This window comes from Lissotriton vulgaris, chromosome 6, assembly GCF_964263255.1.
Source record: "Lissotriton vulgaris chromosome 6, aLisVul1.2, whole genome shotgun sequence".
NCBI lineage: Eukaryota > Metazoa > Chordata > Amphibia > Caudata > Salamandridae > Lissotriton > Lissotriton vulgaris.
This window is the reverse complement of record NC_141694.1, coordinates 174,975,305-174,988,167: the sequence shown is the minus strand read 5'-3', so window position 1 is coordinate 174,988,167 and position 12,863 is coordinate 174,975,305.

Genomic DNA, 12,863 nt, shown 5'->3' with positions numbered 1-12,863 from the left:
AAGTCATTGATATGTTTGTACTGTTCAAATAGCTGCAACATGTAATAGATCGACTTCCAGGGTGATGGCACCTCCTGTATCAGGGCTTTAACTGGTGCTCTATTATTACAATGAATAATCCACAACTGCTTTCGGGCTTTGAAAAAATTTCTGAAATGAGTGCAGATTCTTCTACAGGTGGTCAGTATGTATGTTGTTGATTATGTCTTTGTTTTATTAGAAAGTTTTGCCCCACCAGGTTGATGCAATTGGCCAAACACAAGACCCTAAAATAGCCTCCACCTGACATGGCCATGACTATGTGACTGCCATTGTCTGTGGCAACAATTACAGTACTTAGACCTCCTGGTTACCGCCATTCATACACCTTAGGACTGATTACGATGTTGTTAGGAAAGCATTCCCACCAAAGTTAGGAACAATTTCTGAACAATTTGTATTCTGGGAGTCCTACTGACTAATTACAATGTGTCTGAATGCGTACGGACTCAGTTTGGTTGGTCTCCTATTGATTTCAATGGGAGCCTGTGTGCCGAATAAGAACACAGGCTCCCATTGGAAAAATGGGTGGTTGGGGAAAACCTTGCACCCTGGGGCGGGCACCTCCTGGTCTCTGCCACATTGTGTATAGTTGGGAAGAGAGGTTTCTTGGGAACAACTGTGGGCCACATTTGGTCACCTTCAGATGAAGGGGGGCCCTGCAATGGAACCTCAAAGACCGAGTCTGAAAGTCGTTTCATCTCGATCAAACCGATTCGGAGCAGCTGACTGAATTGGTCATTGTACTCGCTCGTTCGGAAACCGTCTCCATTGGGCTGTACGATTCGGCTCCGAATGACTCAGGCTGCCAAAATCCCATTCAGAACTGATCCTTGCATCATACTCAGTTGTCCGGAAAGGTGACTGATTTGGCAGGAAACAAGGGTTCCGAATTGGATTAGACACTGCCAAATCCCCTGGGGAGCCCTTCCTAACACCATCGTAATCAGCCCCCTTGCTGTCAAATTCCTCCAAGATGTTTACAGCTGTATATGATTTCTCCATGGCGAACATGGGCACTGTTGCATTCTGCCAAACTTTTAAAAAACTTTCCTCAGGGCCAAGACTTGCAGATATATTTTGCTTTACCCCCACAAAAGAAATCCAGAATGCAATGATGCACATGTAATCAGTCGCCTGACAACTGGTCCACAAGTCTGTCATCAGGTGGATGGTGTTAACAACATTTTACTTCAAAACTTGTCCAACCAACTACTGCACATGGTGATGCAGCGCTGGAACAACAACCCTTTCAAAATAGGTCCAGCATCAATCCTTCCGTTTCGGGCAGATGGCTGCCACAAATTCTAAGAAAAAAATAGGGAGGTGGCCCAGCGCTAACATTTTTGCCAATTTCTTATTGTACAAATGTGTGGCCCGGTGGGTCAGCTCATGGGGCTCCTCCTGCCTAAACATGACTATAATAGTAGCCTGGATTTTAATTTTTTCAAGGGTCAGTGACTCAGGCGTCTTTTGAGGAATAAATGGTGGTGTTGGGCACATTGTGAGACATGGTGGGCATTCACTTTATTCCATGGTGTCTACATCTCACTCAGAGTCTTGTGCCATTGTGTAGTCACTCAGGTGAGTGATTCTGTTGCCTCACTGCTGAGGACAGGGCTGCTTTGTGTGAAAATGCCACCCTCCTCTCTTATCACCTTCCACAGTAATTGGACTTGTAGCTGATGTTCCCTGGCTCTCCTCACTACCACAACCGGGTTCAGTAATTTATTTTAAGGAGCTATTCCCACCTGATTTTGTGGTATTTTTTTTCATATGGGCAGTTTGGCCTCCAGTACCATAATGTGTACCAGGCTTACCTAGATGAACATGTGTGTTGCAAATGCTGCATACTACCATGTGCTCCCCCTCTTTGCTAACTGAAAAAAAGTCCCAAACTGGGGAGGAGTACTTTTTTACTGTGCCCCAGCTAATGCCTGAAGAAGAACTGGGCATTAATTGTATCTCTTCTTATCCTGAGGTAGGGGTTGGTGCAGATCTTAGCTAGTGCTTTGCAAAAAGGGGAGCTGTTGGCTCTGCTACCTGTGCCACATCCTTCGGAGTCGGTTGAATAGCAATGTAAGACTCCTCTGTGTCTCCTTCTATAATGACTGCCTCGTCCTCATCATCCCTCTCATTGGTTGAATAGAAATGTCAGACTCCTTTGTGTCACCTTCCATAATGACTGTTTCGTCATCATCATCCCCTTCATCATCCCCTTCCATAAGTCTAAGTCTTTCAGGAACTTTTCTTTTCAATTGCTTCTTCTTTTGTCTCCTGGACTCTGCCGGGATCCACTCCATGTCTGTTATAAGGTGGTTCTGACACTCTGAGCCCCCCATATTTTTTGAATTTTGAGTACCTTTTTGTTGAGCTTTTACTGTGGGAGAGCCTCATAAGTTGGGACTCACCCGCAGTGAACTCATGGTGAAAGAGACTTGTTGAATCCAGTCTTCAATGAAAGGCGGAGAAGAGGCTGGTGAAGTATAGGTTCTTTTATAAGTAACCTTCACAGCAAACACAAAGCAATGTCAGCTCTGAACAGAGATCAGGCAGTAACTGACAAAAGGTAGAACATCAAGGATAGAACCTAAAGAGAGCATTCTAAGCAATAGAGACAGATAAGAATATAGATAGACTGAGAGACAGAACCATAGATACCACACATCTCCCTTCCCCAAAGCAAAAAGAGAAGAAAAAGGAAAGAAGGAGAAATAAATAAAAAACAGATTAAAGATAATAGTCCTTAAGATAAGCAGGAACACAAGTGTTGCGAGAACTCCGCCTGAGAACAGGTGGAAGACCAAATTGAGCAGAAATGACATTAGTAGCAGAGTCAGAACCATCAGGAAGAACATTAGAGGCACAAGCATCATTGATGACATCAGAAGGAGAACATTGGTCCAACAGCAAGGAAGAAGGACCTGGACATTCCAGATCATCAACACCAGAAATGAAGGAAGAGTCTCTTTGAGGAGAAGGCGTGGAGGGCTGAAAATCCAAAGATGAGAAAACTGAAAAGTTGCTGTCCTTCTGGCCTTTGAAGTCCTTGGAAACAGGAGGATTGACAACCACGACATTTCTCTTGCTCCACCACTTCCCATTTGAAAGTAACACAGCATTCTTGGAGACTCTGATAACTTTAGAAGTAGGATAGAATTTTGAAGTTTGACTACTGTTTTTCAGAGGTCTCTTGACTTTGACGGAATCACCCACATTGAAAGGAACCACTTTAGTTTTGAATTTGTCATCATAAGCAATTTTCATCTTGTTTTGCATAGAAACAACCCTGTTACGAACTTGATCAACATTGGGTAATTTCCCATCAACCTTTGTCTTGTCAAGGACCCAGGGGGGACTAAGCTTGGAAGAGCCAAAACGTTTCTTTAACAAGACAAAAGGGGTAATGCCAGTTGTGGAATGGGGTGTATTGTGATAACTCCACAATCTTTCTTTGACAGCTTTGGGAACATCCAAATTTTGCATGCAGGCTAATTGGATAGTGTCTTTTAGCATCCTGTTGACCCTTTCGACCATGCCATTTCCTTGTGGACTGTATAGGGCAACAGTCAAGTGTTTGATGTCAAGATTAGATAAGAACTTTTGAGTGACATGGGACTTGAACTGGACTCCATTGTCAGAGACTAGAAACGTAGGGATCCCTTCTCTGTGAAATAGGTCATCCAGAAAATCAATGACACCAACCGTGGAGGGATCAGACATGAACCTGCACTCAACCCACTTGGAAAAATAATCCACCAAGACTATGGCAAATCTCAAATGAGGCTTCAAGTTGTACATGGGACCAATAAAATCAATGCCCAGTTTCTCCCAGGGGCCCTGAGGGTAAGGAACAGGAATGAGAGGGGTATTCCGCAGCTTGAGAGACTTGTCAGCTTCAAAACAACAGGAACACCTACCAACAAAATTTTCAACATCAACATCAAGATTAGGCCACCAGTAGTAGAGTCTTAACCTTTTCTTGGTACCGGTGATCCCTAAATGACCAAGATGAGCCAAATTCAACAATTTCACTTTGAGTTTGTTAGGAGGAATTAACAAGGAGCCCCTCATCAAAAAATCATCCTCTACAGTAAGTTCATCTTTGACTTTAGCAAACAAACATAAACCAGAATCAAGATTCCTGTCATCGGGCCAGCCCTTGATAACATGACCCTTGACTAAATTTTGGACCTTGTCCAATTTAACACAATCCAACCACTCATCCTTGCTGATGATATTCTCAGAGAACAACAAACCATCAACCATACCTACAACGCACTCAGAGTCCTCACAAAGGGAAGAAGAATCTTCAGAATCTCTAAGGGGACATCTAGAAAGGAAGTCAGCACGGGTATTTTTACCACCAGGGATATGAGAAATAGAGAAATTAAAATCGTACATCCTTGAGAGTAACCTGACTAAACGGGGACTGAGACTATTGTGGTCTTTGTTGGACAAAAGGAACACTAAGGGTTTATGGTCGGTCACCAAAATAAATCTTCTACCCCAGAGGTAAGTCTCGAAATGCTTGGTGGCCCAAAGACAAGCCAGAGCTTCCCTCTCAATGGTGCTGTATCTGCGCTCTGCAGGAGAAAGGGATCTGGAAGCAAAGCCAACAGTCTGTTCCACACCATCAACCAACTGAGACAAGACAGCCCCTAAACCGATGCCACTTGCATCCACCGTGACAACTGATTGAATATCATCTCTAAAGGAATGAAGAGAGGGGGCCTGAACAATGAGCTTCTTTAAGTGCACAAAAGTCTTGTTAAGAGAATCATCCCAAACAAACTTTTCACCTTTCCTGAGCAATTTTCTTAAAGGTTCAGTTTGCAAGGCAAAACAATCCACAAATCTTGAATAATACTCGCAAATACCGAGGAAAGATCTAAGTTGATCTTTGTTTTCCGGACTGGGACTATCCACAATGGCTTTAATAAGATCTTGTTTGGGAGAGATGCCACTGCTGGAGATGTGATGGCCAAGATAATCAATGCTGTCAACCATGAACTTGCACTTCTCTTTTTTTACAGTAAAACCATTGGTTTCAAGAATGTTCAACACTTCAGAAAGTTTCTTTATATGATCATCATCACACTTAGAATAAATGAGAATGTCATCTTGGTAAGCCAACACATTGCTACAATTACCAAACATTTTGTACATAAGTTTCTGGAAGACAGAGGCAGCAGACGCAAGCCCAAAAGGCATGCGTAAGAATCTATAGGGACCAAAAGGTGTATTAAAGGAAGTCAAGTCACGGGAGTCTTCACAGAGTTCAACCTGGTGATAGGCAGACCTTAAGTCCAGACATGAAAAAACTTTAGAATCACCAAGTTGAGCCAACATGTCTTGAATTTTGGGTAGGGGAAAGCAATCTATTAAAATGTTTTTGTTTAAGGACCTTAGATCAATGCATAATCTTATGTCTTTGCTACCCTTTTTCTTCGCGATAACAATTGGGGCGACCCATTCTGACGAATTTATAGGCTCAATAACTTTGTCAAGGCATAGCTGCTCTAAGTGTAGTTTGAGTTGAGACCTAACAGATAGGGGGACATTCCTGACTTTATGGACAACAGGAATGGCATCCTTTTTGAGAACAATGCGATGCTCAAAGTCATGAACAAGACCCAGCTTGTCCCTGAAAAGAGCACTATGTTTGGCTAAAAGTTGGTATAAGGCAAGATTAGAGGAGGAACAAACATCAACCAAGGAGATAGGACAAGAAGTGCCTGGTCTTAAAACCATGCCAAATTTGCCCTGATCTTTCCATCCCAAAATGTTGTACCCATTTTTAGCAACATATATTTTAGTAGCAATAGACCTGTCCTCAAACTTTATGGTATCATTGAAGAATCCCAGCATGTCAATGGAATGCCCACCAAAAGAAATGGTATGAATATCAGGAGGGAATAGTTGGGAAGAACTCCAGTGTAAATTAAATAAAATGTCAGTGACAAAGGTGATCAGAGAACCAGAATCCACCGTCACTTGGATTACTGTATCACCAATGGTGATATCGCAGATGGGACCACCATCTTCCAACTCAGCATCAATGTACAAAACAATCTTTTTAGAAGAGACAACTGTACATACATTCTCAGGTTCAGAAAACTCAACATTTTCAATCGCATTAATTTTTACAGGATTTCTGTTACATACCCTGGTGAAGTGACCAGTACGTTTACAATTAAGACAAGTTTTACTAAGAGCTGGACAACTTTTGGAATTGGCAAGATGTGAAGAAGAACCACACCTGAAACATGCAAAGCTTTTTTTTGGTTCTCTGGAATCTTTGTTTTTAAATTGGAAAGGCTTTGGTTTGATGTTTAGAGCATTGCCAGCTTCAGAAAAAGTTCTAGCGCACTCGGATGGTCGAGAAGGCCTCCCAGTGCTTCTGTGGATGCTGAAGATGTGAAGGAAATCCAGGAAGAAATCCCAAACGTCGCCAAATGTTGAGTCCAGTCTTCAATGAAAGGCGGAGAAGAGGCTGGTGAAGTATAGGTTCTTTAATAAGTAACCTTCACAGCAAACACAAAGCAACGTCAGCTCTGAACAGAGATCAGGCAGTAACTGACAAAAGGTAGAACATCAAGGATAGAACCTAAAGAGAGCATTCTAAGCAATAGAGACAGATAAGAATATAGATAGACTGAGAGACAGAACCATAGATACCACAAGACTGTGTGTGGATTTTACTGGTGTCCCCCTAGCTTGACTAGGCTGCTGCGCAGCAGCTGCAGTGAGGGGCACTGGGCTGGTTACATGTAGACGCATATGGACATGCATATGCACACGTGTACAGGCTCCGCAGGGGGGGATTTATAACATGCGCAGCCCAGGAGCAGCTACAAAGTGAATTGTGTGGCAGGACTTATGCAGAATTGGGTGGTGACGTGGAATAGGCTTTATACAGTGGGAAGAAACATGCCAGGGAAAGTTAGTTTGTTTTACTGTTTTTCACTCCAATATTTTCCTATGGCGATGTGGAGCTCATGGACTAGTTTCACTTTCCTAAGTCCTACACATTCCAGACATGCACTAAAGTCCACTGTAACTTGTGTGAGAAGAAGTATTCTGCAGAGTCCAAAGTCATATTTGAAATGCTTTTGGGTCATCCAGAAATGGCATATTTCTCTAATACAGCTCATAACAAGGGCCTGGCCGGGGATTATCCTGGCCGGCTGGATTAATAACCTTCCCTCCAAAAGTTAAGACCTCCTCTCCAAGAAGAGAAGAAGGGTGGAGCTACAGGCTAATCCATGAGCAGCTATTACCTGGTTCCAGGCAACAGGATGCACAAGGGAGAAGGCAGCGTGGGAGAAGGGGCTTTCAGAGACCATGTGGCAGGAGAACCCTGGACGACGCCATCTTGAACCAACCCAGAGGCCTGGGCAGGAAGGTGGGAGCAGGGGCAGTGAAGTGATAATATATTGTTTGGACAAACAGAGACTTCCTGCCAGCCCTCTCCCCAAACTCTAAACAGTGTTTACACAGGATGAGAAGCTCTCTCTAGGGTGTGGTCTGCTGAGGCAGAGGGTGCTGGAGCCTTGCGCCATAGGCATTTGGGCGGAGGAACCTGAATAGCATCAGGAGAGGAATCCAGGACCAGTGAGCAGAAGCCTGGGCCTCTGCCCAAGGAGGAGAGAGGCCCAGGAGGAGAGCCAGGGGAATGGCTGGTGCAGGGAGCCAGTGAAGACAGTTCCCTGCTGAATCCCCCCTCCGTGTGACCAGGAAGGTGAAGGAGAGTGCTCCCATTGGCTGGGGTGTGACACCAGGAGCAAGAAGAGGCCAAGATCACGAAGATCAGAACCATAGGGGCTGAGATATGCCACCGGAATGTAGGCAACCATTGACCTCTGGCAGACCAACCACAAAGAATGTGGGGCTCCGCAGCCGGTCTTGGATATGCCCCCGTGATGGGTCAGGTCCTGGGCGCTGCCCCCTCATTAAGTAAAGACAGGGAGCGTTGTTGCACCCCTGTGAAAGTGGCCTTTTGGGGTTCTGGGGATCCCAACTCCGGGCCCAAACAAAGCTGGGGAGCCCCAGGAGGACAGGGTCACCACGAGGTCTGTGCAATGGTGCCGGGGGAGCTGCAGGAGCAACGCAGTCTCCCCAGCACGAAAAATGGAAGTTCCTCCCTGAGTCTCATGGCGACTCAAATGATTTACCCCTCAAGTGCTCAGCCAGGAGTCACCTACATCCCCATGGCTGGAACTTTTGTTCTTCAGCTGGGGGTGCCTTAGGGACTGCCTCAAGGAGTGAAGGGCTGATTTGGGGATTTCTGGAGAAGAGCATCCCCTGGAGGTGAAGAGGTGTAATTGCACTATAAATGCATTTAAACATGGTATTTTTTTCTCAAGGGACTGAAGGTCACATGTCGATTGTGAAGTGCCTGTTTTAGGTGGAGTCATAAGCAAAGTTGGGTTAGGTTGCCAAACATTCCTGCTAGGGCATCTGGCTGTATATGCTCAATCCTGTGATTTAATCTGTGATGCGTTTAGGGGCTGTAATTGCAATGCATTCTAATGATCCACAAATGTGATGAGTACTGTCATTCTAAAGTGATGTATACACATGTATTCTTGCTGCTGCGCCTAGGTGAAAAACCCAGACTGTTAGCCCTTAAGATATAGAGGTGCTAACTTCCTGGTCATTAGGAAATGCTCAGTCAGGGTTATGTGTCACCAGGGCAGGTGTGCCTATTTTAAATGCTTGTTGAGGTAATGGGGTGGGTCGCCACTGGGATGGCGCCAGTGCGCAGGGCCCTTGCTCCAGGTTATGTTCAACTAACTGCTTTAGGGGCAAGATGATGTGCATACATGGGAGTGGTGGTCCTAGACACCCCCGCGGGAGGGGTGGAGATGTGATGCAATGTCACAAAGTAATTCAAACAGCTTATGTATATTTGTAAATTGGTGCATAGTATTGAGTATTGTGTGTGTTTAATGAATGTACTCTTACTTTAATAAAGCAAAGTACAGACTGGACAATCAATTATTGAGTGTTATTTCTGCGCACCTGCTACGGCGATTATTTGCCCCCACCACGTCCCTTAAGTAAGCCTCAGACTGCTCTGCAACGCTACACTCTGAGTCAGGTGCTACAATTGGGTGTTTGGTTCCCAGTGAAGGACAAATGTAGACATGTTATTTGTGCAGGCCTCACAGATACTACCTCGTTTTCTAACAATCATCATCATCATCATCAGAAGTGGTGCTTGGAACATATGATGTAGATCTTGAAGCCAATGATTCTAATAGAGGAGGTTCTGGCATGGAAGGAAGCTCAACCTCCTGTTCTGCTCCAACATCAGGAAAATGTATATTTGCTGGCTGCACCTGCTGGCCTCTTTTCTCTGTTACCTGAAATGATTATGTACCACTTTGCAAAAGGGACAAATCTAACTCAACGTCACTACTCGTCGTCGTGGACATGATTGCAGGGCTGCCTCACTGACAGACATGGTCCTGGGCTTAGGTTGGGGTGGTGCTGTTGATGAAGAATTGCTGTTCCCAGCTTCCTCCCCATAGGCCAGTAGAGTAGGCAAAAGTTTGCCGGAAATGGTTCTGGCAGGCAAGTCAGTAGTGTAAAGTTACTTCTTCTCACTGGCTTTTGTCTTGGTAGCATCTTTCTTTGGGGCCGTCTTCTCAAAGCTCACAGTTGGCAGTTTCACCCAATTGCACAAGCGGAAGTGATTCGAGGACTGACATGTAACTGCCCAGGACTTCTGTTTGGCAGCACTGCGGGAAATGTCTATTCTCTTTTGCCCCTAAAAGCAAATAAGCAAGAAACACATTTCGGGGGCCGATTATGATGTTGGACGTACCTGAGTCCATCCGACATTGATCTAGAAGTTGGACCAACCGACCTGCTGGTGGCAGTCAGAAAACCAGCTATTAGGATGCGACCAAACACTGTTCGGTCGCAATCCTATTCTTTACAATGTCTTGAAATGCATGCCCTCATGGTAAAGAGCTGAGATGCATTTCATCCCGAGTGTAGGAGCCATGTTCTACCACATCGTAATCGGGTCCTTAGTGTAAAACTTGGCATTGTTTGCAGTTTGAATAAGTACAGACAAAGGCAATATTAGTGTGGTTGTTTTGTTAACTTAGGTAACCACTTTAATGTCATACCACATCACCATAATTCGCCATCCAAATATAACACATCATATGCAGAATGATAGGCCTCTTTCCATTATGTTTAATATATCCTAAAGGAGAAACCTGTGGCACCCCGGGAACTAAATGGGTAAATGGAATGCTAATCTTTAAAAAAATGAATGATGCTAGATTCTAAACTGCACCACAGCCAGAGGGTCCACCAGGAGGAAATTGAATTATAAACTTAAAAAACTGAATAAAGTTGTGCTACTATGCACCTATGGTGGATGGATGGACAGATGATGGATCGACCAGGGCGAAAAAAAATAATTTTCAATAACAAAAATGTAAACAATTAAAATTACAAAAAATGTAAATGTGCAAAAATGACAATTAACAAAAATTGAAATAAAAATGACAATGAAAATAAACACATTTCCATTAAAAAAAGTAAAATTACAACAAAAAAATTACAAAACTAAAATAGAAAAAGTTAACGATAAGTGAAATTATCCTCAAGCATAATATTAAACTAATATCTCATCCTTCACTGCAAGCCTATGGCAAAGGCACACTGGCTCGGTGCACAAAATGGCTGCCAGCCTGTGCCACATGATTAACAACAACACTGAGCAAGAAAGCATGAGGGACAATGAGCAAGGAGGCATGGCCACAACAAAGAACATATGCAGGCCTATGGCAAAAGCACACTGGCTGCCTCCACAAAATGACCTCCAACCACATGGTCACAACAACAAGCAGGAGGCTTGGAAAACAAAGAGCACATGCAGGTCTATGGCAATAGCACACTGGCTGACTCCACAAAATGGGTACCAGCCACATGGTCAAACAACAACAAGCAGGAGGCATGGAAAACAAAGAATACTTACAGGACTCTGGACCCTGACTCAAAAATGGTCCCTGGTCACATGGCATGGGGAACAAAGACAAATGGTGGTTTATGGCAAACACACTCACACGGTGGCCAAACAAAGGAGGCTTGGTAACACAGAAACAATCATTGGCAAAACCAATAGGTATGGCTTGTGCGAGAGTTGCAGCTATTGGCATTGTAAATGACAATGTCTTTTATCCATGTGTTATGGAGTAGAGTGGATGTATGTGAGATGACATAGAATTATGTTGGTTTGATTGGAATTGTAAGTTGTGCGATTGTGTGGCGTGGAATTGTGTGGTGTGGAGGGAATTTGTGTAGTGGAATTATGTGGCATTTTGTGCAATGGGATTATGTGCATAGTAATCATGTAGTAATGTGTGTACTGGAATTAGGTGGAGTGGGAATTTGTGTTATGGAGTGAAATTATGTATAATGGTATTTTGTGTTGTGGAGTGGTATGCAGTGGGGTTTAATTATGGGGTGCTCTGTTAAATTTTTTGGCATGTTGTGTAATTCTCTGATAGGGATTGGATGTATGTGGTGTGTTGTCTAATTGTGTTGCTGTGTTTAAGATGTGGTTTGATGTTGAATGATGTGTTGTTGAATGGCAAACACAGACCTGTAGGAAATTTTACAGAAGAGTGGCAGGAGAAGGGCTATCTCAACAAATTTGCTGTACTGAAGCATGACATTGGTCCACTGTAGCTGAGTTAGGGGATAGAAGCACACACTGTGTAAAAGGGATGAATTCCAGAACCCCCCCCCCCCCCCCACAAGAAACATTACCACAGATTGGAAGGACAAACACATACCTTCACATGCAAGTTATATAAGAGACCCCAGTATGCGTGTCATATGAGAACTCCCAGAGAAACCTATTAGTATGGACAGAGTTGTAGGATAGATGGACAACTGATTGGCTCTATGGAGGGTTGGTACTAGAAGAACATCAGCAAGGGCACTCGAGATTAGCTGGAGGGAAGACTTTCTCACATGGGCACACACAAGAGTAGTAGGAGGGCTAATCCACTGCCACCAGTAAACTGTACAGAAGCAGGAAGAAAGAGCCTGTATATCTATCAAACAACAGAATGGCTGAAGGGCAAAAGCAGTAGCAGGCCTTGAGCACCGCCTCCGGGTACTACAGAGAGGTAATAAGGCAGACTCACCACTGCATGACCTGCTGATCGCAGAGGGTTACTGCAGGAGTCGTTACTCACATGCTCGGCCAGAAGCTGCCAGATCATTCTCATATTGTTCCACAGCAGCAGGAAGGCCTGTGTGAGGTGGTTGCCATGTCTAACGATGGATGGGGCCACCCAGGGCAACTTATTCAGTTACAATGGAAGGGTTAAGGGCTGGCAGCCCGGACCTGTCTGCGGTGTGCGCTGCAGTACCCAGTCCTGCAGGGACATAGAGAGCGAATGCCATGTGCTCAAAGCAATCATGTGAAGAATGAACCATCAGAAGAAGCGTGCTTGCTTCAACACAGGTGAAAATCGTGTTGGCTTAAGTACAGTTGGTACCCCACCCTACAAACAGATCTTTCCAAAATCCAGTAAAAAAAAACAGCCTTGAGTAATGTAGGCTTTGAATTAACACAATAAAAACTGCAAAACTCGAAACATAGAAGGGTAATAAGGAGCGGCACAAACCGAAAAGATATAAATGTATGGTGTATGTGTTATGCACAGTAAATTGCTAATTATACCGAAAAATACCAGCAACTATAGAGTTTGCAAGATATTAAGCCACAGGCTGTGCTCTGAAATAAGAGGCAAATTCTACAGTGGGCTCACTGGTATTATGCG